Source organism: Kogia breviceps, chromosome 12, assembly GCF_026419965.1.
Source record: "Kogia breviceps isolate mKogBre1 chromosome 12, mKogBre1 haplotype 1, whole genome shotgun sequence".
Lineage (NCBI taxonomy): Eukaryota > Metazoa > Chordata > Mammalia > Artiodactyla > Physeteridae > Kogia > Kogia breviceps.
In genome coordinates, this window is record NC_081321.1 from 25197017 (window position 1) to 25221046 (window position 24030).

Consider the following 24030-nt stretch of genomic DNA (forward strand, 5'->3'; position numbering starts at 1 on the left):
AGCAAGAGGAATAAATTCAGCTTTTATAAGGTAAGGAATCCTAGTACTGTGTATCCAGTTTGTACTATATTTGGTGTGGGGCATTATCTCTCTATGTGGTCCAAGGAAAGGGAGCTATAAGCTTTTCTGGAAGGAGCCTCCAGCATTACACACTTCTGTTGATTGATTTTAAGCAGCTCAGTTATACCTATACAATTACATGTTGATGTTGGAAAAATGAGAGAATTATTCTTTAATCTTTAAAATTTTTTCATGCCTGTGAAATTGTATTATGATCACTGAAAGTGGCAAAAAGGCAATCATTTTAAATGGTTTCTCAGAGTGAATTGTACCAATATGCTTTTTGAAATACACCCATGACCACAACGCATTCAGCGTCTTCTTCAAGTAAAAAAATGTCTCAGGTCAGGGACATTTGTAAGTTATGATTTTATTAATCATTATTCTGGCTCACATGACTGACCTACTATTACTAACTCATGTTTTGTAATGTGATGTTTATGCAGTTTTATTTTGCAATGCTTTTGCACAAGTTTCAAGGGCCTGAGCATGTGGAAACAATGTGACAGTGCTTTAACGGCAAGCATGTAGGCATAAGTGATAAAGGAAGGGGCAAAGCTAGGAAGATCTGCTTCTATTTCAAGGGCTGCCTTTGTTTTTCTGTTTGAACAGCCCCTTAAAATGTGTGGTGCATATTGAAAGCAGTAGAAGGAGATTTTGGTGCTAACAAATGGATGACTGACATTTTTCTGTGTGGCTAAGAGGTTGGTAGCTCAAACAAGGGACTTCTATGTCCTTTGTAAAGCAGCATTGTATCCCCTTCCCCAAAACTGTGCCCTAAAACATGAAAGTGAAAAACAAAAAGAGTGCTGTCTATACTCTGGATACTTCTTTTGTGTAACTTTTCCTATCATTTAAACCGTAGCGCCAGGGATCTGTGAGTCTAGCTGGGTCTGCCATTTTTATTTGATATAGGAAGGAGTTGCAAGGAGAGGATTTGCTAATGCAGCTTTAGTTCCTCTAATTGTGCTGTTCTGCTGTCATCTTGGACATTCATGCCAGTGGGTCAGTGGCTGCCCAGAGAGCTAGAAAAGGTCACTGCCAACACGCCCTACTTGTTTGATTTTCTTTTTTTATTATTATTATTATAATATAAAATTAGATAACCTTGTATTGGTCAAGGACTCATGCTCTTACTTCAAGAACAGGTTTTCAGGTTTGACTGCTAATTGTGGGTTCTTGGTATTTATTGTAGTTGACTTACTGTAGCTTAAATTCTTTCTTTTGTGCTTACTGGTCTAATTAATACATTATATTATTCTTATTATTCTAAAGTTTTTTAATATGCAAAATAAGATTAGGTGCATACTAGCTCTAAAAGAGCATCTTTTTCAGTAATAATAGATATGTATCTGCCTGAAAATTTCCTTGGCAGCATCTGTAAAAAATTTTAAGTGAATGTTGTATTATTTGGATGAAATTTTCACCCATAAAAACAACTGTTCGTAAGCAATATAAGTTTGGGGAGGAAATGAGATAATTTAAGAACATTAGGCTGTTTATGTTGCGTTAATTACCTTGTGTCTTAGAAACCTGAAAAAGCCTATGAGTGAATGGGTGTGAAGTGTGTGAGCATCTGTATGCCTGGGATGTGGTTACTCAAGCAGTTGAGGTGAGCTGGGCAAATCAGTACGCTTCTCAAGTCCTCTAAGTGTTTGTGAATTTCCTTACTATTTTGATTGTTACTAAGTTAAAGTTATAAGATTGTGTTTTTTTAAGTGAGTATTTATGTCAGAATGTATCCCAGTATTTTATAGGTATTAGCAGGCATTTAATCATTTGTTTTCACTTGTAAATATGTTTATTAATATGTTTCTCTTTTTGGAAAAGTCCATTCATAAAACTTTTATTCCACTTACATGAACTTAATACACGTGTTCTTAACAATTATGCTTGGATTGTTCATGAAAATCTCATAAGACATTAAACAAAGCTAGCCATCATCTCAAGTTATTTCCCTGTTAACTTTTTACAGCACATGCATGTTAGGCAAGTATCAAAAACCAAAAAAACCCCAAAAAACAAAACAAAAAACCCCCACAAAAGCAAAAAAAAAAAACCCTAAAAAATGTTAAATATATGGGTGTTTTGTTTTACTGCTGCGCTTGATATACATGAAGTAATGAATATCAAGCAATTCATTTTTACTGCATTTCTTTTTTTTTTTTTTTTTTTTGCGGTACGCGGGCCTCTCACTGCTGTGGCCTCTCCCGTTGCGGAGCACAGGCTCCGGACGCGCAGGCTCAGCAGCCATGGCTCACGGGCCCAGCCGCTCCGCGGCACGTGGGATCTTCCCGGACCGGGACACGAACCCGTGTCCCCTGCATCGGCAGGCGGACTCTTAACCACTGTGCCACCAGGGAAGCCCTTTACTGCATCTTTACTTGTACATTTGTTCTTAGGTTGTCTAAAACATTTAAATACAAATAAAATGAGTGTAGCAAAAATAATGAAAGCAAACAGCAGGTAACTTTACAAATAATGGAATGTGAACCGTTTCTGCCCTTATCCGGAGTAAATTGCGTCACAACTAAAGGAACACTTCTGTAGCTGTAGTCAATGGTGTGCACATTGAGACTGAGTATTCCACAGATAACACATGGTTTAACATGTAATATCCATGGGATATCAGTTTCTACTATAGCCTTATAAGTGCTCCAAACCTTGAAGTACCCACAGCTACACCTGTGACTGGAACCAGTTATCCCTTTTATTCCCCACCAGGACAAACCAATACGAGGCAGTTTTCCTTGCTTAGACATGGAAGCAGTTTTAACACTGGCCCTTGTGAAGCCACAATGTACAAAAAGTACTATGCCAAACATTTATAACTTGTATAAAAATTCCACATCCCCATATTGGCCACCTCAAGATGAAAACAGATAACTCCCTAGATGTTAACTGGCTTTACTCCTCTAATATTAAACATAAAAACCACATGGGAAATATAGAAATTCAAATAGAAGTAACATAAACCTGTCATAAATCGTAAACAAAAAAAACTATTTGTGGGAGAGCATGGATGACAAATGGTCTACTGTGTAAACAAAAGGCAGACAAAAGTTGGAAGGCCTTTTAATTTTCCCCTCCTGCTCCTGCTTCAGCTTCATCTCCTTAGGTATCAGATGTCCACAATGTCAAGGTGTCTCTTATTAGTGTGCTGTCTTTGTATGACTCTTCACTTAATGTATCAAGTTCAGCAATGGCTTCATCAAATGCTGTTTTTGCAAGAGATCAGGCTTTCTCAGGGGAGTTCAGAATCTTGTGGTAATAGAACACAGAGAAGTTAAGGGCCAGACCCAATCCCATAGGATGTGTTGGCTGCATTTCCTTTTTGCTGATTTCAAAAGCTTCTTGGTATGCTTGCTGTGATTGATCCACAATCCCTTTCTTGTCATCACCAGCAGCAACCTCAGCCAAATATCGTAGTAGTCCCTCCTTTCATTTTCAAATAGAAGACTTTGGTCTCTGCTTGTGAAGCGCTGGGGATCAAGAACTTTTCCAAAAGAGACAGTACATCATTGCAGACACCTCTTAGCTCAGTCTCAATTTTCTCTCTGTATTCTCGAGCCATCTGCTGTTTTTTCTCAGCACCTTCTGTCTTTTGCTCAATACTTGAGACGACCCTCCAAGATGACCTACGGGCTCCGACAACATTTTTATAAGCAACTGAGAGAAGATTCCTCTCCTCATTGGATAATTCAGCTCCTTGCTCAGTTGCAGACTTCATGCAGGCTGCCGCTCGGCCAGTTTGGCCTTCTGCAACCAGCTTATTTTTAATCCATGACTGGATGCTCTGTGTCCAGAGTCGTTGGCGACGGACGGGCGGGGCTCAGCGGTCTCCTATTAATATGTTTCTTAACTGATTTTTCTGAGTAATAAAGAGTAAAGCCACAGGGGTGTTCAAAATGTGTTGAGAAGCTTTGTTCCATCAGCCACTGACAAGGCAAGAAGCTTAGGGTTACACGTTCTGAAATCGGTGAAGAGGGATAGGCAGTGGGACGGGTCCCTGAAGCACCTGTGATCCCTGCTAGGGAGTCCATGACGCTAGTTCCCTCGAGGGGGTGTGGGTTTGGGACCTGCTATCTCTTATTGCTCATGGTGATGCGTCCACTTCCATTCACAAATGTTGTCGGTGGCGAGAGCCACCACCATGTCCACAGTCTTGTGGTAACAAGTTGAGAATGTCAGGTCAGCTGTGAAGCACTGCTTCCTGGTTCCCACTGTCCTTGTCTCTGAGGGTGGAGGGAGGTGCTAGATTTCAGTGCTTTGGGACCCTTCATCCAACTTTTCAAACTCTTTGATGGCCTGACGCTTTTCAGTCCTTCGGTACAACTTAAGATTTTACTAAATGGCAAGTTTAGCTTTATGTTTGTAAATAGGTAAAGCAACCCTTATTTAGAGTTTGTGGCCTCTCCCGTCGCGGAGCACAGGCTCCGGACGCGCAGGCTCAGCGGCCATGGCTCACGGGCCCAGCCGCTCCGCGGCACGTGGGATCTTCCCGGACCGGGGCGCGAACCTGCGTCCCCTGCATCGGCAGGCGGACTCTCAACCACTGCGCCACCAGGGAAGCCCTAGAGTTATGCCGCGGGGCGGCTGGGCCCGTGAGCCATGGCCGCTGAGCCTGCGCGTTCGGAGCCTGTGCTCCGCGACGGGAGAGGTATTATATAGATGACAAATTGGAAACTCTGAATAAAGTGCTTGGAATTATTCAAACCCGTAACAGTCTGAGTAGACAATGTCAGCCCACCACTAGTTCGGTACAAACAGTCAAGTTTTTCTGCTTCTTTGACACATTATGCTGGAATGCTGCCTGACTTAACTATTTGAATAACTAGACCAGAGAGCTCATAAACAGCAGTTAAATTATTACATTTTTCTTCCTGTTATTGCCACATTCTGTGTGACTTCTAAATCGAGTCATTTTTGCTTTGGGGATATAGATTTATCATCCATTTTTGCCGTTCACTATTTTTGGCCATCATAGTCCATTTGGCCCTTGCACTGAGATGAGGGAACACAGGGATTTGAAGGAAAGGAGTACCTGTTGGTGCTGTTATTGCTGATGCTGCTTTGTTCACATGTCCCTGGTATTGAAGCTGTTAGCATAAAAATGTGACTCTTTAAAATAGATGTAGTAAAAATTGCCTTCTTTTGCCCTCTCCTACAGTTCCATATTGCCATGGTTTCAAGAAACGCTTAGAATGAGTTAATTTTGTGCATCAGTAAAAATTTTGCATCGCTGTGTTAGATCTAGAGCTACAGGGTGTGACACCTGTACACAGGGTGCACATGAATGATGTAAACTCACCCAAAAGCTATGGCTCAAAGGGGGTTGCATTTGGCAGGATTTTTCTTTCTTTGAGTGTGCCATATATTTGATTATCATCAGTTTCTTCTGAGATATTTCTTCTTCTGTCTTTATACCTGCTCCTATGCTTCTGTAAAATAAAAAGGCACACTTTGTATAAATTGGCAATGGGTCTATGTAGGCAGCAGCAGATCCTTGGAACAGTTTTGTGTAACACACTCATACCTTTCTCATTCAGTTGTCGCCACTTTAAGCCCAGTGATGGCTTGATAGAGTTGTATGAGGGTATCTAGCAATACCTTATCCTTAGAAAAATTCCATATTTTTACAAATAACCCCTACTCTGTGGGGGCTGTAATTGTTCTATTGTAATAAAGGTGTTGAGTTACTGACTTCCCCTGTAAGCAGTTGTTTCCTTCCTCCCTGTCTGCTTAAACCCTGTGCTCTTTTAAAATTTTTGCCAATTTCCTGATCCTGAACCCAGATGTATTTCCATAAGGCAAACAGATGGAATCTATTAGAGATATTTTAGATCTCTATTATACATCGCTAGATGTTCACATAATTTAGAGATTGGGAGCATCTGTCAGAGAAGAATCTGAGGTCCATAAAGATTTAGCAGCTTGTCCAGGGTCACAGAACTTGAGTTGCAGAAACAGCTAATGTTGAATATTGCATGTGGAATACAAAGATATGGGTAAAGCCAACTGACTTCCTACATTGTTACCTTGATGAGGAACAGAACATTGGCGTATCACCTTAAAGTCTCACAGATGCAATTTTCAGTGTACCCAGGGGGAGGGCAGCTTTGAAAGATGATTCCCTCAGTAACCAAGGTCATAAGAAACATATATTTTTCATAACTGCCTAAACTTTTTAAAAAATGTAACTGCCAAGCCAGCTAGATGTTTGTGTTTTTTAGTTTGCAGGGTCTCGCCCTTGTATCTGTATCTATAGCAGTAAAATCATGATCAGGATGTTGCTTAGTGATTATGGAGCCCAGAGCAGGTAGGGGTGGAGCACTGAGGAAGGACAGCCTGAAGGACAAATACAGTTCCATTCTAGGGCACACTTGTCACCTGGTTAGTATATTTCTTTTTCTTCTTTTTTTTTTTTTTTTTCTGCGGTACTCCTTTTTTTTTTTTTTTTCTGCGGTACGCGGGCCTCTCACCGTTGTGGCCTCTCGCGTTGCGGAGCACAGGCTCCGGACGCGCAGGCTCAGCGGCCGTGGCTCACGGGCCCAGCCGCTCCGTGGCACGTGGGATCTTCCCGGACCGGGGCACGAACCCGCGTCCCCTGCATCGGCAGGCGGACTCTCAACCACTGCGCCACCAGGGAAGCCCGGTTAGTATATTTCTGTTGTGAGTCAATGCACTTTCTTCTGTGGACATTGCTGGAGATATACAACCTGTGTTTGCTTATCCAGCCTCCCTCCGCTCTGCTCTGCTTACCCCACCCATCTGCTTCACCTTGCTCAGGATCACCCTACTGCCTATGGAGACATTGCTTCTTCGGCTGTGTTACTATTATCAGTGTTAACCTTGCATTCATTTATCAAATATTTATTGAACGTGTACTCTATGCTGGGCGGTGTTGCCGGTGTGGAGGACAGGGCATGGAACACAATGGGTGCCAGGGTCTTTAGTGAACTTACAGATAATACACAATTAAACAAATAAACGAACAGTGTAATTTCTACAGTTGGCAGGGAAAACCTGGGGGTACTATTTGCCTTCTCTCTATAGGATAAATTTTTCTTTGATCTCTTCCATTCACTCACTCCTCACATTCATTTATTCATCAAGTGCTTAAAAGAAAAGAAAACAACACTTTATTGAGGCATGATTGACATACAAAAGGCTGAACATATTTAATGTATATAACTTGATGAGCTTTGGAGATAAGTATACACTTGTAAAACCATCACCCTAATCTACGCCATAAACATATTCGTCACCTCCAAAAGAAGACTTTGTGCATGTCCATCTGCCCTTGCTAGGTTCTGGATAAAGAACCTGATTAGAAATGGTCTGTACTCACATGGTGGTCGACTAACAATCTGTTAACCATTCAGTTGCATTCAGTATGATTGGTGACACAGTGGAGGGGTGTAGGAGACAGGAACAGGTGATTGACTGTACAGGTTGAAGTGGGCTGGGAATTAGAGTCTGAGGCAGCAAAAGCAAGGAGGCATGATGGGCCTGGGAACTGCTGGTAGCTGAGTAGAATTTGAGCTAAGGTATGGCAGGATTTGAGAATGGAGACCTTGGTTTGCATAGACATTTTTACTGTATCCTATAAAGAATGAGGAACCTTTGAATAGTTTTAAACATTCAGGGAATAGATCTTCAGTTTTGTCATCTAAAAAGATAACTGGCAGTTAAAATGATGGAAACGTTGGAGAAAACAACATCCAAGGCAACCTGAGTTATTCTTTTTCTCATCTTCATCTTCATCCATAGCAGGCCAGAATTTTTCTTCTGTCATTACTACCACAATATAATTAAGTCATATCTTATTCTTGATATTTAGATTCTAAAGTCAGCACATTAAGTAAAACTTGCATAGAGTCCAAAAAGTCCTTGAGAATTCCCTTAAGAAGGCATAGCTTTGGAGATCAACTCTCTCGTTAAGACCAATCCAGTATGTGTGTTTTTTTCAGGATTGGAACAGATTGCTGCTTCTTTGCTTTGCACCAGAAGAAATAATTCCTTTTGTATTACGGGGTCATGCTGTATGCAGTATGAGGGAGCAGCAGGTTCATGATCTCTCAGTCTCACTCCTACAACAGAGCACATGAGCATTGTTGCCCGAATGACTTAAACTATTGCACATGTGTTTGTGCGCTGTCTTGTGCAGCTGTTTTATATTTGCAAAGCACATGTAGTTCAATTCGAGCCAGTTTAAATACACTTATAACACAACTGCTGTAATTGCGTACCAACTTTCAGTGTTTTCTGTATGTCAGACAATGCAAAGTACATTTATCATCTCATTTAATCTAACAAACATTTGAGATAATTGGAATTTATCCTCATTGAACAAATAAAACTTGCTATTAGATACATACTATTTTCAAGTTCACTAGTAATTAAATGATTAAAACCCTGATCTATTCTGCTTCAATCTCATATTCTTAAAAGCTCAGTTTCAATTAGAAAGCCACTGCATTAACGTAGGCAAAAAAAATGTAAGAAACTTAAGCATCATAGTAGCAGAGTTGTATAGAAACAAGATTCCAAAGAGATGAAGGGAGAGAATTAATAACTACTGTCTTTAAGAAGCGTTTAGGTAGTTAGTAGTTGTCCAGGAACATGAACAAATATTTCAAAAAGGAAGAAACACAAATGCCTAATAAATGAGAAAAACGTTTTATGTAACTGACAGTCAAAGAAATATACAAAATATTCTTTTATTACATTGGGAAAAATTTCCTGAATGGTTATATTTTGGATTGGCACACTTATATATGTCAGATAACAATGTAACTTCAGATGACAGTGTAAATTGATATAACTTTTTGGGAAACAATGTAGTAATATGTATTATTTGAATTAGAGAACATTTTGTTGCAAGGAATAGAAGAATCCCACTATAACTCAAGAGAAAAGGGGGTTATATAGAAACAATAAAAAGGTGTCTCTAGGAGCCAAGGGGACAGTAAGTTCATCCAGGCCTCACAGGAGCCTGGAACCAGGACAGTTACAGCTCCATGTCCTTCAGACCGGCCTCTTCTGCATTTCTGTGTGGATGGCAAAAAAACGTGGCTACCACAAATCTCAGTTATACCCGTCCTTAGTACCAGTGCCTAGCAGCAACACGGAAGTTCCAATTACTGACGCCTTGGAGCTAGACTCTGATGGGCTAAGCTTTGGTCAGCACTTACCCTTGGTCCCATCAGACGTGACCGTGGAGCACAAGGTTGCTTGATTTAACTACCTACTCAGAATGTCCTGTGAAACAGGAACTCTTTGAAAGGGGAATAATCAAAACAAGGAAATAGAAGAACACACTTGTTCCGTGTGTCAGTAGAGCTAAAGATGTTTATGTTCTTTTATCTCTCAGTTCCAGTTTTAGAAATCTACCAGTAGTAAGTTATTAAGTGATCTAGTGAATGATTTATCACATCGCATCAGGTGCTCCAGTGGGAATGGGGAGAAATGGGAAACCACTAACATGTTCAACAGTAGGAAGATGGCTAAATGAATTATGGTCTGTTCATGAGATTGTAAATTATGCAAATATTAAAAACGTTCTCGGGCTCCTCTGGTGGCCCAGTGGTTGGAAGTCCGCCTGCCGATGCAGGGGACGCGGGTTCGTGCCCTGGTCCGGGAAGATTCCACGTGCCGCAGAGCGGCTGGGCCCGTGAGCCATGGCCGCTGAGCCTGCGCGTCCGGAGCCTGTGCTCCGCAACGGGAGAGGCCACAGCAGTGAGAGGCCCGCGTACCACAAAAACAAAACAAAACAAACAAAAAAACCAAAAAACAAAAAAGTTCTCAAAATATATAATAAGATGCTTACAATGAAATGTCAATGTATATACATGTTGTATGTATGCTGTACTAGGTTACATTTTTATATAATACATAGAAAAAAATTACAGGAATTACATCAAACATTATTACAAGATTTTAGAATCACTTTTTTTGTCTTTATAATTTTTCAATAGATTTAAAATGATTAACAAAGGCCACATAGTAATTTTATTTATTTACTTATTTTCAAAATTTATTTATTTACTTTTGGCTGCGTTGGGTCTTTGTTGCTGTACGCACGCTTTCTCTAGTTGCGGAGAGCGGGGGCTACTCTTCATTGCGGTGCTTGGGCTTCTCATTGCGGTGGCGTCTCTTGTTGCGGGGCACGGGCTCTAGGCGTGCTGGCTTCAGTAGTTGTGGCTTGCGGGCTCTAGAGCGCAGGCTCAGTAGTTGTGTCTCTTGGGTTCTAGAGCGCAGGCTCAGTAGTTGTGGAGCATGGACTTAGTTGCTCCGTGGCATGTGGCATCTTCCCAGACCAGGGCTCGAACCCATGTCCCCTGCATTGGCAGGCGGATTCTTAACCACTGCGCCACCTGGAAAGCCCGTATAGTAATTTTATACTTATAAAAAATACTCAAAAAAGCAAATTGCAATCTGGTAGGAAGGATAAACTTGTTCTAGGTAAAGTAATAGTAACCAATATGAGCTAGTATGTATTAGTGTTACAGATCGTGTAATAAAAAGTTAAGGATGGATTTCCTAATAGAATTTTTTAAAGTAGAATGGTCTATTCAAGATCTATTTTCCTATCACTGGTGTTGTTCAAATAGAAATTAGGCAAGCATTTATAAGAGATACTGTAGAAAAGATTCATCTATCAGGTATGAAGAATTAGATGACTTCCTTTTCAACCCCCATGTTCTGTTAGGAAAACAGATTTACTTTGGAATGATTGTTTTTAAAAATTCAATTAAATGTTAGGGGAAGGTATACAAGGCAAGTAGCTTTTGTGAAAGAGATACAAAATTCTCATATAGGAGATGTCAGAGTCTGTGGGATTAAGCAGGAGGAAATGAATTTCAGTCACATCTTGAAAGAGGTGATATGCAGGGATTGGATTATGTGATGGAAATTCTTTTAAGGTCTACAGTGATTGACACTAAGGCAGAATTACAATTCCACTGGCCATTTATGGATAAGGGGGAGTACCCAACTTGACAAATGGGAGAGCGTTTTCCTTGTTCATCCTCTAGTGAGTGAAGTGGTACAAAACTTACACTTTTGAAAAAGAGAGCAAAGTCAAGCCAGTCTGCTTGTTTGTGGGCCTAACTGCATTCTAGAAAAGAAACTGTAGGATTAGCCGCCATGATTGTTATGTTTTGGTGGTTACATTAAATTATGGCAGTAATACATTAACAGCTGTTCCATAAATTGAACCTGCTCGTTTAACTCTCAGACATTAAAAGTCTTTGAAATTACAAAGAACTGCACAGGAGCCAAAGACCTTTAATTTTACTGAGGTGTGTGTATATGTGTTGTTGCTGTTGTCATCTTTTTGCCAAAGTAAAGTAATACTGAAGGTATATTCTTTCTGTTTATTACAAAAAGGCATAGCTCCTTAAAGAGTAAGTTGATCTCAGGGTTGAAACTTAGTTTAGCATTTTCTGTAAAGCTGATTTTCCCTCTCTAAAAAATTGGAATAGACATAAAATTATTGCTGTAAAATGATCAATAATATAGCTCTTCCTTGATTTATTTTTCTGCTTCCTGATCATTGTATACATTAAGTCTCTTCTGGGATGATTAACAGCTTCTAGACTAATTCTGATGAGTACATCCTAAACTCAAGGTCATGGCCACTTTGAGGGCTCAAGGAGTGGCATACTTATGTTTAAGCTTACTTAACTTCAACCTTCAGGATCTATTGGTGCTACAATACTTGGGACTCCTCTTTTCAGATTAGCACTCCCATTCCCTATTAGAGTTTGTTACTGCTTTCTTGTCACAGAAAATTACCAGACTAGTTGTTTCTTCTTTCAGAGGAGCAAGCTCTGTACCATGTAAAACAGCCACTAGCTAATTCAATAGTCTGACTTTGTGAAAGACTCAGCTCTTTGCCTCCCAGGGAGCATATACATTTTAACATCAGTAAAAATTGAGTTATTTTGACCAGGTGGAAAATGACAAGAGGACAGAGTAAAGGAGGATGATTTGAAGTATATGCAATGGCTCCCTACTCTTCCTGCATTTTTTCAGCCATCCAGAACTATCCCTTTTGATTGCCCATAGGTATAATACATTTTCATTAAAGTTATTCTGTTGTTTTGTGAACACTGGCAAGAAGGGGGAAGGGCATGATATTTGCATAAAATTTCTAGTGGAGAACAGATCAAATGGAATCTCCTTTTGATAAAGTTAGATAGGTTTATCTCCTGGTCCAGGCTTCCCAGGCATTCGTTTCATAAACATTTAAGTGTTTTTCTTTGTGTCTAGCAATGGTCTTGCTCTCAGTAAGCTCACTGGAGTAACTAAAATGTATAACGCAAGGTCCTAAGACTATACACAAAGGTGTGTGAAAAGTGCTGTGACTTCACAGAGGGGAAAGACTCATGCCCAGGCCAGAGAATCTGAAAGATGTCACTTTGGAGCCAGCTCTGTGCTGCATCTTAAGGGTGAAGGGCGGGATTTGCCAGGTGGAGAAGGAAGGGCCTTTCCTATCAAGGGAACAATGACGGTTTTAACAGCTGTTAAAAAAAACCCAACAACCCAGCAAAAGAACAATACACATTTGAAATACAAGAAAGTTGATGTAACTAGAGCATTGGGAATTAGGATTGGGTACAGGGGTGGAGTGGTTAGGATTTGTAAGATAAATGGCATCAGATTGTGTTAGTGTAAACCATGTCTTGGTGGGACTATATCCTGTTGGCATTGGAGAAAGCTCTTCAGGATTTTTAAACTGGCAAGTAGGAGGTCCTTTATACATCTTGGAAAAATGACCTTAATGGCACTATAGAGGAAGGGCTAGTGTAGCAAGGTGCAGGAGCCGTGGCATTTTGATAGGCAACAGATGGTCCAGGAGAGAGATCATGAGCTTTTTTTTTTTTTTTTTTTTTTCAGATTTTATTTTATTTTATTTTTTGATTACCAAAGCAAAAAGCAAATACAATCTGCAATAACAAATACATCTGCAATAGATGCTAAATAGATGATGAGCTTCTTGAATAAAGACAGTGGCACAAAGATGTAGAAGAGATAAGGAACTGAAAAGTATATAGGAGTAGAATTGTTAGGACTTGGTGATTAACTGGATGTGTGGATAGGATGAAGGAGTGCTCAGTGTCAGGGTCAGCTCTGAAGTGTCCAGCTTGGAAAGCTGCCTAGATGTTACATCGTTAGCCACGGGGGAAGCAGGCTTGAATCCTATTTTCGACTCAGGAACTGTATTAGACATCTTCATTACATGTCTAGCTGATTTAAATCTATGGGTGAACTTTATATTTTTTCCAATTTTAAAAACATGCCACAAATTCTTAGTATGATAAAATGTATGTTTCCATTTTTTAAAAAAGGGAACTATGACAGCAGAAGGAAAATAATCAGATGTTTTAAAATGGCTCCTAATTTTTCTTCGTGTATCATACATCAAATTTAGCACTTTCTACCATTTAAAATTAATTTTTGCCTGTCAACAGGTGATTAAACACATGCTGTGAAGTGAAAGCCAAAATTAACACACAGGATTCTTCTGAGTTCACGGTGTAACTTGGAAAAACCAATGTTTATGCAAAAATGTCTAAAATATACTCAAGGGCTTCCCTGGTGGCGCAGTGGTTGAGAGTCCGCCTGCCGATGCAGGGGACACGGGTTCGTGCCCCGGTCCAGGAAGATCCCACGTGCCGCGGAGCGGCTGGGCCCGTGAGCCACGGCCGCTGAGCCTGCGCGTCCGGAGCCTGTGCTCCGCAACGGGAGAGGCCACAACAGTGAGAGGCCCGCGTACCGCAAAAAATAAATAAATAAAAATAAAAATAAAATATATTCAAGCAGGAAATTAGTTCTATATATTTCAGTAATAAAATACTGAAGCAGTGTGAATGTTGATGCAAGAAATGTGTCTACAACCAGCAACTTGATTTTAATAAATAATGTGCTGTTAATCCCAAATTAGTATATGATGTAATAATTAAAAGTGTCAAAATCAAAACCTAAACTCTTCTCAGAAACCAGAAGAAAAATAACAATGGTAATCAGGAAAAAAAGCCCTTTGAAAAGTTATAGCGTGTGGAACTAATTTCCCTGTCTAGAGCTAGGGTTAATATTAGCATTTTCTATTTGCACTTCGTATGCAAGATCTTTTAGACACCATCCTGGTTAATAGTGATTGTGGTGAAACTGACAAAGGTTATCTATTCTAAACATGTATGCTTGCTTACATTGATGCACACCATAAACTGCAAAATGTGTAAATTATAAGTTTTTAACATGAGCTCTTACATTTAAAATATAATAAGTTTATTTTATTTTTATTTATTTTTTTTTGCGCTACGCGGGCCTCTCCCCACTGCGGCCTCTCCCGTTGCGGAGCACAGGCTCCGGACGCGCAGGCTCAGCAGCCATGGCTCACGGGCCCAGCCGCTCCGCGGCATGTGGGATCCTCCCGGACCGGGGCACGAACCCGTATGCCCTGCATCGGCAGGCGGACTCTCAACCACTGTGCCACCAGGGAAGCCCTAAAGTTTATTTTAATAGAATAAAATCTCTCATTTCAAATTCCAGGGTAGTTATTAAATAATTTATATATAAATGATAAGAGTAAAAATTCTTTTCTAATAGACTGGGGCATACCAAAACTTTAATTCATTATTTAAATGAAGAAAAGAATGGGAAACTTAGCACTTCGGTTTGAGATGGTAATTTATCTAATGAATATGTATCTATGACATAATATTGGGAATATTACTACATAATACTGTAGTAGGCCTGGGAATTACCATAATTTCAGTCTAGTATGTTTTTAGTGAGTACCCCCAAAAGTACTTAAATGCATAGTAAAGCTTCTTTATTAACTCATTCAGATTAGCAAATAAGGAAATATTGTGTGGCCTCTTTCTACTTTGAACTGACCTTGTCTTGGGGGAAGGACTAAAGTAATAAAGTTAATTTATTAAACTATTAGGTTGCTTCTAATTTTCTCCTTTTCTAAATGATGTTATGCATTCATCTTTTTCTTTTTATATATATAGTTTGTTTTTTATTTTTTAAAATAGTCTTTATTGGAGTATAATTGCTTCACAGTACTGTGTTATTTTCTGTTGTACAATGAAGTGTGAATCAGCCATGTGCATACATATACCCCCATATTCCCTCCCTCTTGAGTCTCCCTCCCACCCTCCCTATCCCACCTCTCTAGGTTATCGTAAAGCATATGCATTCATCTTTATGTGTATACTTTGTTTAGGATAGCTTGCCCAAAGTGGCAGAGCTACGTGATGTGCAGTTTTCTAGCGTTTGATATGCATTGCTATTTTGCCTCCTCAATGCCTGTTTCATTTTACCTGCCACTGGGTGTGCTTGAGATGACAGTTTCTTTAGGATTGGATCTTATAATTCAATTGTGTTTATTCTAATCCAGGGCTAAAAAGTTGTATTATTTGAAATTTTTTCTTTTTATTATGGTGATGACATTCTTTTTCAAATATTTCTTTACCAGTATTATTCACAGTTACTTTTAGGTGAAAATATAATCATGGAATTTTCTTAATTTTTCACTATCATAATATCCTTAGAATCAAACCATAGGGTTAGGTAGTCTTCATATTACCTAGACTGATCTAGAGAATATGATTAAAATTTTGGAAGAATTCAACTTAAAATTGTTCTGGAGATTTTTTTTTTCAAATTACTTTCATGTATTTACTTTTAAATTTACTGTAATGCATTTACTGTTTGTGCTGCCTACTTTCTAAAGTCATAATTTTAACATTGGTACAGTACATTTATGTCAGTGTTATGACTTATCCTAATTTCAGGAATAACCTGAAGATTGAAGGGTTATTAGATGAAAGATCCTGTGAAAAACTACCTAGGAATATAAATACTACTTGTCTTCCAGAAGTTTCCTTCTCCAGAGCAATTGTCTATAAAGTGTTATGTGCCCCCATGGTACAAAAAAATTAACCATTGCAGTATGGGAAGCAGACCCTATAACTTGGAACATTTTGCCTAAGGAGTTAAAAAAAACACTTAAACATTCCAAACATGTATAGACTTACTCTTGCACTTTCATTCAGTCCATGTGTCAAATACACCTAGTGTTTCAGGTACAGGTGAGGAATCCTGAGGGAAAAGTGGGGGGTGAGCAGTGACAGGTTCATCTGTCTCCTTTCTGCCATGACATTTTAGGCATTGCTGGTTAAATAGACTGAGATTACATTATCTTAGATGGTGGAATTCTGGCAATACTTAGTAATAAGTGACCATAAACATCTTTTGTACCACCCAGAGATTTGCGAGTTATAGATGACATAGTACTTAAATGAGTTGTCAGACCAAAGACATTGTATCTTTTTCTTTTAACAAAAACCACAAATGATCCCCATTTACTAGCCTTTCATGTGAAGAGAAGTAGACACAGTACATATTTAGCAGGTTCTTACCCAACAGATATATTTGACAAAAATAAACACAACCTATCTATTTCAGATAAAGGTGACCTTTGAATCAGTGAGAAAGTAACTGCATTCAGCAGAGGGAAGGTGCTCTATGGACAGAGCATTTTTTAAATGATTGTTTGGAAATGTTTCCATTACTGTGTCATTTTACCACCAAAATTGATATGTGTGTCTTTTCCTTTTTAAAGTTGAAAAAACAGAAACAAAAAAACAAACTCATTTCTGTGCACACATACAAACTTAAATACAGATTTAAAAAAAAATTTTTATTGGCATATAGTTGATTTACAATGTTGTGTTAGTTTCAGGTGTACAGCAAAGTGAATCAGTTATACATATGCATATATCCACTCTTTTTTTTTTTTTTAAGATTCTTTTCCCATGTAGGCCATTACAGAGTATTGAGTAGAGTTCCCTGTGCTATACAGCAGGTTCTTACTAGTTATTTTATATATAGTAGTGTGTATTAAATATAGATCTTTTTTACCTTGTTTAAAAATTTTGGAAATAGTTTTAGTAGATTTTAGACCATATTTTCAAAATTAAGAAATGTAACACCTTTCAAGACATCTGGGAAGGTGGAAGTTTACTAGAAGAATTTCAAGGAAAACCTTTGCATAATTGGTAGGTAGGATTGAAAAATGTATAACATGATTTAGTAAGTGCAGCTGATGATGTACTTCTTCCCTTTAGAACAGTGAATCTTTCTCAGCTGGGGCAATCATTAAAACCATGTATGGAAGTAAATTGACTTAGATCCACTCTTTCAAATGTCTGTATCATGAAATATTTAACCAAGACATTTTTTAAAAGCAAAGCAGATTGAATCATACTGTTTTCTCAAAAACTGTATTTTATCTTTACCTCATCCTATTTTAGTTTCTATTTTTGTGTTTTACAGTATGCATTTTAGTGCCGTCATACTTGTATTTAACTTATATACATTCATGCGTGTGTATATGCATACATACATATTTGGGAGTGCAGTGCCCAGATTCCATACTGAGAGGATGTGCCATCAAAAAGTTTGGAGATCATTGTTCTAAAAGATCTTTTCTGACCCTCCTCTATGCACCTATAGTAACAGGGCGCCAGGCAAACTTGTCAATCACCATTTTACTTGTTTGCTCTCTCTTTGACTTCTTAGAAGAGACCATAAATGGGTAAAACAATTTTAGAAGTGATCTCAAATTGATGGCTCAAAGTTTTCTTTGACTCACACAAGGGTTTTTTTTGTTTGATTTAAAATTTAAATTAAAAAAAATCATTCTCTATTTGCCAAATAACTAATTTCATACTGTTTTAAACCTGTATGTTTACCCATTTGAGTTATCTGCCTAGATGCTAAATACATTTGTCTTTGTTACCTTGTGTAGAGGATAAAAATATGCCATACCTCATGGACGGTGAGCTGTTGACCAATATAAGGTAATTTATCTTGAGTTCTACTCGTGAGTAATGCTCAAACTAAAGTATTGTGTCTAAAAGACTATATGGGGACTTCCCTGGTGGCACAGTGGTTAAGAATCCACCTGCCAGTGCAGGGGACATGGGTTCGAGCCCTGGTCCGGGAAGATCCCACATGCCGCAGAGCAGCTAAGCCCGTGCACCACAGCTACTGAGCCTGTGCTCTAGGGCCTGCGAGCCACAAGTGTTGAGCTCATGTGCCACAACTACTGAAGCCTGTGCGCCTACAGCCCGTGCTTCGCAACAAGAGAAGCCAACGCAATGAGAAGCCAGCGCAACGCAACGAAGAGTCGCCCCTGCTCGCCCCAACTAGAGAAAGCTGGCGCGTATCAACAAAGACCCAACACAGCCCCCCCCCAAAAAAAAAAAAAATTATATGGATATTTTATAATCCTTAGTGTAATATTGAAAATCTGTTTCAGCATTATTTGTAAAGGTCACAATTGTAAAGTTCACAATATATAGATTGCTAGGATAATAATTTGAAAACTTCAAACAAGTACCTTTATAATTTATCAAGTACCAGTTCGTCAGTTAAGGCCCATATGATGGAAATGGGCTTTAAGAAAATTTTTTTTGTTGTTTTTTTTTGTTTTTTTTTTTTTTTTTTTTTTGGTGGTACGCAGGCCTCTCACTGCTGTAGCCTCTCCCTTTGCAGAGCACAGGTTCCGGACACGCAGGCTCAGCGGCCATGGTTCACGGGCCCAGCCGCTCCACGGCATGTGGGATCTTCCCGGACTGGGGCACAAACCCGTGTCCCCTGCATCCGCAGGCGGATTCTCAACCACTGCGCCACCAGGGAAGCCCTAAGAAAATTTTTTTTAATTAAAAAAAAATTAGTTCCCTTTTTACCCTTGATCTTCTTTCCTATCACAAAGACAGTAATTTAGAAAAATTATCTAAAAGCTTATTGAACTCTAGGTCAGCTAATATTCTTTCTATCTTTCTTTCTTTGGAATTTTCTTTATTCCTGTAATACTGTACTTCTGAGAATGCATCAGAAATGAAACTACATGTTTAATTGTGCCATATTATCTGTGGGATAAAAGAGAAGAAATAAGTAGAGTGGATGATTTGCAAAAAATGGGATGGTGCTGGTTATATTTAGAGTTATATTTATCTTTTCTTTCCATTCTGAGTTGGTCCTTTACGAATATTTGGGCCAACACCAAAGGCCTAAGCAGCTGCCCTTATACCAGTAAGCTGTGCTTTAGGGCCTTGGGGAAAGGAAGACAGTACTTAAAAGAAATCTGGATAAGGCAGCTGATCAAAAAAAGAAAAATGAAAGCCCTCCCTTTTTTCTCCCAAGTTAGTAGCAAGTAACTGGCTGTACTTTATTTACCCTTTATCTGACCTGGCAAGGGCAAAGCCTAAGTTTTATTTTCTTAAAGCCTCAGAGGAGCCTTTTCTGGAAGCTGCATGGCTATTTCAAAGTTCCTGTGGAAATTTATGAAAAGAAAACATTTTTCTTGACTTCCTTCTCAAAACCCATGATTGATAGAGGGAACATGGTTTGGGAACATATTTTGAAAGCAAGGTGGCAAGAGATGAGACTAGAAAGGTAAGCAAGGGACAGTGCCTTTAGGCCTTAGAAGGAATTTGGATTTCATTCTCAACGTAGTAAGCAGCCATTGAGGGTATCAGCCAGCGAGTGAGGAACAGCTCTGCACGCCACAACGAAGTTTGCGAATCTGCTACAGAGTTCCTCACTTCAGAGCCCGAAATAAGGTCCTTTCCCTCCCTCTGCTGCCTAATGAAATCTTACTTATCCCTCAAGATAAAGTTCACATTTCCCTTCTCCAGGGAAGGAGGTGGTTTAAGAGAGGTTGGTACTGGAAGTAGATGTTTTAGAATCTTCTGCGAAGTAGAGGAGTTGCAGCCCTCGAGTGAATTGATTGTCCAGGGTAGATACTGAAGAAAGGAAAGCATGCAAAGGAACAGTACAAGCAGTAGAGAGTCTATGATAGGGAATTCATAAGCATGAACAAATAGATTGAGGCAGAGCATATATGTATATGTAAAATACACGTAACATAAATTGTACCATTTAAGCCATTTTTAGGTGTACAGTTCTCTGGCATCAGTACATTCACGTTGTTTTACCACCATCGCCACTATTCATCTCTAGAATTTTTTTGTCATTCCCAACTGAAATTCTAAACCCATTTAAGAGTTGCAATCGTATTTTGTTTGCAGTACATGGCAACAACAGTGCTAGATCCCTACAGGTGGACATTGCCATGGTAGGTATAGATGAAAGAGATGCATGTAAAGGACACTAAACTGCTAGAGCATTTGTAAAGAGTGTTTCTGTTGTGAGATGGGTGAGGCTGAAGGATAGGGTGGGATTGAACAAAGCAGAGAAATGAACACCTGTTATAAGTGCCGAGCGTGATACTAAGTGCTTTGTGTATGTTCTTTAATGAAGCTGATGTGAGAGCTAAGAATGGGTTCATTCAAGAGTTTAATGTAGGAGGGCTTTCCTGGTGGCGCAGTGGTTGAGAGTCCGCCTGCCGATGCAGGGGACACGGGTTCGTGCCCCGGTCCGGGAGGATCCCACACGCCGCGGAGCGGCTGGGCCCGTGAGCCATGGCCGCTGAGCTTGCGCGTCCGGAGCGTGTGCTCCGCAACGGGAGGGGCCACAGCAGTGAGAGGCCTGCATACAAAATATATATATATATATATATATATATATATATATATATATATATATATATATATACACACAAACTATCCCGATCCACATGTCATTAAAAACATGTATAGTTTCTCATCATGGGCTTCCAAAGTAGAAGAGTAATAGAATTGAGTTAAAACCCAGAATGGGCAACAGTTTAATCTAGGATTGTGTTGTCATCCATCTGGAAACCCTGGTTTGGGGTCACTGTCTACTTTAACGGTACTGTGTGGTTGAGACTTTAACTGAACATTTAACCAAAGAATTAATATAAAACATTAACATATGTCAAACTTTAACATTTAACATATGTTAAATTAAAAAATAATTTTTTTAAAGAATAGAGATTCAGGGATAATAGGCTTGCTTTGAAGATTTGTATAAAAATAGTTTGGAGCAAAATATTCAAGAAACAGATTTAGGGACTTCCCTGCTGGTCCAGTGGTTAAGATTCCGTGCTTCCAATGCAGGGGGCACAGGTTCGATCCCTGGTTGGGGAACTAAGATCCCACATGCTGCATGGTGTGGCCAAAAATTTTAAGAAAAAAGAAAAAAGAAACACGACTTACCTGGCATGTATTCAAGAATTTATAGGCCTTACTTCATTAAGACTCACAGAAATACAACATGGAAATTATACATCATTTGATTGGATTTTTAAATTAAAATGTGGCTTTTTCAAGCCACTGAGGAAATCAGTTTAATACCAAATTGTTTGGTTTTATTAGATTATTATTAGAATACTAAAGTGTGCAAAATGGGTTAAGATTCAGATTTCATTCTGTGAAAATGGAGACTGCCCCCTGGTTAAATATCATTGGAGAATCAGTCTGAGGATTTTACTCCTTAGGTGTGATAACTGAAAGTCAGAAGTACTTCAGTTAGTTTTTCCTACTCCTTGTTCTGTTTGAATATTCACTTGGTATAATTGTCCTGTTATTATACTGACAAAATATATTTATTAGTAAATAATTATTTAAGCCAACATTGCCATTGGTATCAATACATGGAAGTTTTCAATTATATGATAGATGATGTGCTAGGTACCTTTAAATAAAAACGCTGGGGCAGGGACTTCCCTGGTGGTCCAGTGGTTAAGACTCTGCACTTCCACTGCAGAGGGCATGGGTTTGACCCCTGGTCAGGGAACTAAGATCCCACATGCCACGTGGCTTGACCCCCCCCCCAAAAAAAAAAAAAAAAAAACCTGGGGCAGTCCAACTCAGTCTCTCCCCCACCCCTTAGCATTATAAATTAATAAATTTTAATTCAGGAAGCACAGGTTACATGGTGAAATTTTTGTTTTAGATCATTTCCATTAGAAATGGTAAGCTATTGAAAATAATACAGGTAGCCTTTAATAAAAAGTAAACTAAGTTTAATATAATGAAAAAGCAGGTAATTATGAAATACCATGTGAATGTTTGGCAGAACTTTCTATGTTCCTTACTCACTCAACACAATTTGTAAAGAAATAACCTCTCTACAAGGAGGACAAGCCTAACAGCAGGGAAAGAGCCCATTAAGTCTTCAGTGCACAGGGTATTTTGTGAATAACTGAGTTGGCTAGCATGGATTTCAGGTATTTTTCGGGACTGATGTCTATGACAAATGATCTAATTAACTAAATTATCTAAACATTAATTTGAAAGATGCTTTTAAATACACTATCATAGACTTCATTGTTCACAAATGGACTTTATGTGGGGAGCTAATTAAGTCACTTTTCAATTTTTCAGTATTTTTTTAAAAATCACAGGAAACAGATACAATGAACCAGAGATTATCTCTACTATTGATTACAAGAAAGGTGGTAGTTGTACCAAAAATCATTATTTTTTTAAAATTAAGGGATACAGTAAAATTCACCCTCTTCAGGGTACAATTCTGAGTATTGACAATGCATACAGTTATATAACCACAACAACAATGCAGATAAGAAACAGTCCCATGACCTTTGAAAATTCTGTCGTACCCTTTTGTAATCAGTCAGTTCTTCCAGCCCCCTGCAACCTGGCATCTATTTTCTGTCCCTGTGTGCTCGCCTTTTTCAGAATGTCATATGGAATCTTATATATGTAGCCTTTTACGGTGGCTTCCTTCTAATGCACATGCAAGTGTCCTTAGTTCATTTCTTGAGTGTTATGCCATTGTGTGGATTTACCAGTTTGCTTATCCATTCACTGATTGAAAGTCATTTGGGTATTTTCTAGCGTTTGATAACTATGAATAAAGCCTCTGTAAACATTTATGTACAGCTTTTTGTGTGAATGTAAGCATTCACTTCATTTGGGTAAGTACCTAGGAGTGTCATTGCTGGGTCACATGGAAGTTCTTGTTTAACTTTATAAGAAAGTGCCATGGCTCCTATTGGGTAGCTTATTAAATTTAGTCACGATTTTGTGGTAGATTCCGAATATAATTTCAGATTATCGACAGTGAACAATGAGAGTCAATGATATTTTATTTCTCATTTTAATTATCACTTTCTAGCTGCAAATCATAGTTTGGTTTTCACTATATAGATTCAAATGTGGATTCCATTATATCTTAATTTATTGTGCAAAAGAGAATTGAATTTCTTAAAGGTTATCATTTTACTTGTTTTACTGGCCAAGATTTTTAACATCTTAAACCTGGTTTTCTTTTGTACAAAATGGTAATTATTATTCTTTATCTTACCTGTATTATTTATTCCTTTTGCAGGAAAGTGTTTTCTTCTGTAATATAGTGATAAATTATTACCTCACAGTGAGGATTTAAAGAAATGCTGCATGGAAAGTGCTTATCAGAGCACCTAGCACAAAGTAAATGTTAGCTATAAAAAAAAAGAAAGGGGGGGGTGTCCCTTGGTGCGGGAGCTCTTCTTGCCCAGCCCTAGATGGTGCCCCTGGGGCATCCAGGTCATCCCTCACGTGCCTGAGGCTGAGCAGTGGCATCATTTCCTGTTCCCAGCGAGCCCCTCAGATCCCCACTGTGGTGGTACGTCCAGTGAGCAGCTTTCTTAGCGGTCAAGATGCTGTGTGGCTGACAGGGTCTTGGTGCTCCAGCCAGGTGTCTGGCCTGAGCCTCAGGTGGGAGAGCCAAGTTCAGGACATTGGGCCACCAGAGACTTCCTGGCCCCACGTAATATCAGTTGGCAAGAGCTCTCGCAGAGATCTCCATCTCAACGCTAAGACCCAGGGACACAAAATGACCAGCAAGCTCCAGTGCTGGACAGCCCATGCCAAACAACTAGCAAGACAGCACCACAGCTCCACCCATTAGCAGAGAGGCTACCTAAAATCATACTAAGTTCCAGGTACCCCAAAACACACCACAGGATGCAATCCTGCCCACCAGAAAGACAAGATTCAGCCTTATCCACCA

At 39.2% G+C, this 24030-nt stretch overlaps 1 protein-coding gene and 1 pseudogene across 13 annotated transcripts in view; one reads left to right on the forward strand and one right to left on the reverse strand.

Annotated features, from left to right (window-relative positions):
* FGD4 (FYVE, RhoGEF and PH domain containing 4) overlaps positions 1-24030 on the forward strand; it is a 211744-nt gene that overhangs the window by 83693 nt on the left and 104021 nt on the right. The gene's annotated exons all lie outside the window — the stretch shown is intronic.
* On the reverse strand, positions 3136-3794 carry LOC131766506 (14-3-3 protein zeta/delta pseudogene; annotated as a pseudogene).